Raw genomic sequence first — 5,000 nt, forward strand, 5'->3', positions numbered from 1 at the left:
GTCAATATCCTATTTGAAACAAAATACAAAGATATTTCAAATAACTACATTACAAAGATTCTTTGTATTTGGATAAAAATTTTGGATGTAGTTGCAAAACTGATAGGTGGCACTTTCAGCCAGTATCTTTAACATAAATTTTTTTTGTCTTCAAGCTCCTATAACTTTCCTTTCCTTTTCTTTGTTCCTTTTTCCTCTAATTGCATCCTAACTACATGTTTGCACTACCTAATCACTGCCACCAGATGGGAGGGCTTTTATATCTACTATGGCCTCCGAAATGGCAACATTTGTATCTATGTTAGGCCAAGTGGCATCACTAACTACATCTAACTCTTCAAGGAATTTTTTCCATTTGGCATCTGTTATTTCCTTAACCTCTATAGTTATCTTTGATATTTCTAATTTCAATTTGTAGCGCATGTCAATTAAATCATATACCACAACTATACCTACCTTATCATTGCAGTATGCTAGGAATTTGGGATGGTTCAAAATTCTATCAAAAGATACTAACCATTCTACCCTATCATTAATTCTTCCATCACTCTCAAAAATTGTAGACAGAAAATTGGGTGTTCCTATGGCAATTGCTTTCATCTTATTCTAGATTAATTGCATTTTCCCAATAAAGAAACCATTCATATCCTTTACCTTATTTATCAAATTTTTAGTGTTAATAACAACTACCTTGGGAAAAATTTTATTCTATGGCAATAAAGGTACAAGGATATCAAAAAATGGAGTATAAGGAACCCATGTGGTAAATAGAGGAGATAATAGGGAAACTAGCTCCGAACATCTATATTCTACTCCTTGCAACACAAGATAGTTGCTATGTAAATTCTGAGATAATAGTTTCAATGCATTTATTTCATGAACCAACAAGTTCAAGTAATATTTTGCATTTCAATTTCCTTTCTTTATTCCAAATCCTCTTCATCAACTTCCATAGCCTGACATGATGTGCCTTCTACCTTAGATGTTTGGCTCTCTTTCTAGATGCCCTAGTCTTTAACCTCTATACCCAATCTGATAGTATTTCTTAATGTTGCTACCCCATTTTCCAGTCTAAGGATCTTCTATTCTAAGACATAAGTGTACTTCATTTCTTCCTCATAGTGCCTCTTGGTCTTGATTAACCTCTCATAGGCTCCTTCCACCTGTGCTTAAAGGAAATCCATTTTGTTCTTTACTAGCAATGCCATAGATGTTTTCATCCCACATATCTAGTTGCTGGAGGTTGAGTGCACATTCCAAAATATAGCCTTCTCCCTTAGGGACTATTTGATTTCCATCAATATTATATATAGAGCCTCTCAATTCTCCAGATGGTTCTCATCCTAAAATGAGATAGACTTGTTTTGTCTTCTCATCTAGTCTAGTAGGAAAGAATAATTGATATCCCACCCAAGGAAGACAATCATGCCTCTTCTTCGCAATAAGTCTCTATCCTCCTCTATAGTGAGTAGTCATGCTCTTATAGCTTTTGAACTAACTCAGTAGCCACCTCATTAGAGTCACTTGGCTTCATTTACAAAGCCAATTCATTATGTTTCATCTTTAATAGAAAACTCTTGAATTCTTTAGTTTCGATGAAGTTATCATCACTCATGAATCCATTGGCTTCAATGATTCTATCATCAATCATTTGAGCTTGTAATCATAGTTTCTTTTCCCTTTACTCATCCTCATGGTCCTAATCTATCATATACCTTTTTATAACATCATCAAAGTATTGACTACTGATTGGTAGAATTTGTAAGGCTTTTAGTTGAGCCTTTTGTGGAATCTCCACCATCTTTTGTTTCTTGAACATCCTTTGTTCTTCCCATTTGGAGTGTTTAGGATGGTCCTCTTCACCATCACTAACGTCAACAACAATGTCCCCATCAAAGTAATTAGGATCAACCTTCTTTGTTATCTCCTCAGGTAATTGGGCTGACATCTCATCAAATTTTTTGACAAATTTGTCTAATCTAACCCAGTAGTCCATTTTAGGATAGAATACCTTAAAGGACTAATCTACCTTGTTCATTTCCTACTCAATACTAACAACATCTCAGAACTTGATCATTCTTTCCCTACAAATACTCTCTTCCAATCTATTAGAAATGACATCCTCTTCCCACATAGGATTTGTAGGAGGTGAATTGTATCCCCTAATGCATTTTAGGGCATTCTTGACTACACTATAGGGGTCATATGTTCTAGCTGGCCCAAATGGAAATTTGTAGGCTTTTAGATAGGCATTAGTCTCCTTAATGCCATTCTTTCCTATCTCAAATTCTCCTACTTTGGTGTATATACACAAAAATGTTCCCTTCTTGACAAGTTTACCTAGACACTCTTTGTTGAATGATATTAGTTACCAGAAAACTTCTACAAACCCTAGTCTCTTTGGCACATACTTGGGTAGAATGTGGGGTGGTTGAGGGAACCCATATATTCTGATTGCAATATACTCTTCAAATAGAAAAACACTTCCCCAATCATGTGTCAATTGTTTCCCAGCATCAAAACACATGTTAGGCTTAGCAACCTTCCTAACACTCCTAGGAATTCTTTCGTTAGCCAATCCTATCATTTTAAAAATAGAATGCACAAAATCATTATAGAAGGAAATAACATTTGAGTATGGGTAGAACTTTTGCTATATTCTTGTCCATCTTTGTATTGGTAGCCTTTCTCCCCATTCATGTGTTGATTCGAAGAAAGTTTAATCAAATGAATCAACATTCTTGAACAAGATCAAGTGTATGATTAGAGAATAGTGAGGGAACCTAAAAATTTCTAGTTGTCCCTATTGTGCAACAATAATCTCCACATGTATCTTGTCAATTATGTATGTCACATAATCATACCCAACATTGGTTTTGGGGTCTTGAATATTCAGAGCCATGACACAATGTCCTTCTTGGCCATTCATGGTTCAATTTGAACCTAGGACATTATTGAGGCCAGAGATGGTATTTGTGAAATACCTCTAAAAGGATTCAATAGGCAAGATTTTCTCTACTTCTTATTTGAAATTTCTCCCTTCTCTTTATTAGAAATAGGGATGTGTCTTCTCATTTCTCTACACGTATAAAAGTTCTTCGAACTTTTGAAATTCTTAGTTAGGTCATTGATGTCAATAGGCAATGACATTGGGTCTCCTAGATTGGATGACTCTATAAATGATTCATAGTCTAAGGATAGGAAAATACTCTTGTCTCTCTTGTGGAACAACTTAGTGACTGGATTGTAACACTTGATTAATGCCTCCACTAGTTCCACATCTACAAATACCTCTAGCATGATTAGTTTGCCCAAATTTCTAACCCAAGGGTTGTAAACTAGAACCTTCTCATTTCTATTCTGGTAGAAGAAACAAAACAATTCATATCCATTTCTATCCAAAAAAAATTGCGTCTCTACATAATACATACGGATCTCTTAAAGCATGGTCGTTTATAGATTGTGTATTAGTCGAACTAGGTAGAATGTGCATCCACTCTTCCACAAACAAGCTAGGGATTTTTTTTTGTGATGTTAGTTCTTCAATTATGGCCTATGTAATCAATTCTCCTTCTTTTTGAGCCATTTGATCAAACAATTCAATCAATTCTAAATGCTATATGCTAGAAAATAACTCTAAATCACCTCTCCAACTTAAAATTTTCTCTAAAAACTCAATGAATTTTGTAATTGTGAATGAAAATCTTCATGTCTTTTAGAGTTTATATATCTCCACAATAGGAGCATGACATATTATTTAAAATTGGCACACTTCAAAACCTATCAATCCTTGAAAAACTGGCAAAATCTTCACTTTTTCATATTTCATGATTCCAACTCATACTCCTTTTATCTAGCTCAAACATGGCTATTAAAAATGCATTTATTTTTTAAAAACTAGGAGAAACAATGATGTGATTACCTCTTCATAAATGTTTCACCATGATTTTCTTTCTTTTCCTATCTCTGGCTGTGACCATGTAAATAAGGCTATCTTTGTTGTTTGCAATCTCACACCTATTTTCTTTAACCGCTAAGTCTATCTTGCAATGGTGTGATTCCCTTTGTTCACTCCTTTGCTCCTTTGCAACTTCATTTCTTCACTAACCACATGGGCTTGTAAAACTGTATCCACTTTGTTTTATACTTTTTCATCACTTCAAAACTATTTATCACTTAATTTTATTGACCGCTATGATTTGGCGATGACCCTTTCCTTCACTACTTCACATCTTCACCACCAATTAGGACCTAACATCTTTTATACTTATCACAATGTGACACTTCGTATATGTACCTTGTCACTTCTTCATAGCCCTCAGACTTGATGCTTACTCTAACCATGTGTTGTTGCACTAAGTGTTTTCCCCAACGTTTTCTTCATCTCACAATATTGTAACTCACCTTTCGAAGCTTTCAAAAGTGCAATAATAGTTCTTTGCCACTTTGTAACATCAAATACTAATAGTAAATGAAACCATGCAAAGAGTCAATCATTATCTTTAACTATAACACTTTGATTATTCGCAAGCTCAAAACATGGCTTTATTACCTTAGCTTTTGAACCATGAGGATGCAATTGCTACTTTTTTTTACCATCACCTCTTTTCGTAACTTTACAGCAAAGATCGTAACTATGACTAAAAACTTTGTGATCTTTCCTTGGCCTTTGATTTTAGCAATTTTGAGCTCATCTCGCAAGCTCCCAACTTTAAAAATGTTACTATAGCTAACCTTGTGACTATGTGATCGTAAGCTTTTGCCACTTCCCAGCTTTGACCTTAAGTCAATCATAAAGTTAAGCGATATTGTGATGGTCTAAAACTTAACTTCCTAGCCACTTAATCACTCCATTGTAACTTAATTTGACACTTTGCTTCAAAAATTTTCAAAAGAGTGATGACCATTTCTTCTAACTATTAGATATCATTCATTATTTTGTAGCTTGTAATCTCATCTTCCTTCTTACTCATGTGATGCTGCGATCAACCATAATCTTG

The sequence above is a fragment of the Cupressus sempervirens genome, chromosome 5, assembly GCF_028749045.1.
Source record: "Cupressus sempervirens isolate cs-2001-9-10 chromosome 5, ASM2874904v1, whole genome shotgun sequence".
Taxonomy (NCBI): Eukaryota; Viridiplantae; Streptophyta; class Pinopsida; order Cupressales; family Cupressaceae; genus Cupressus; species Cupressus sempervirens.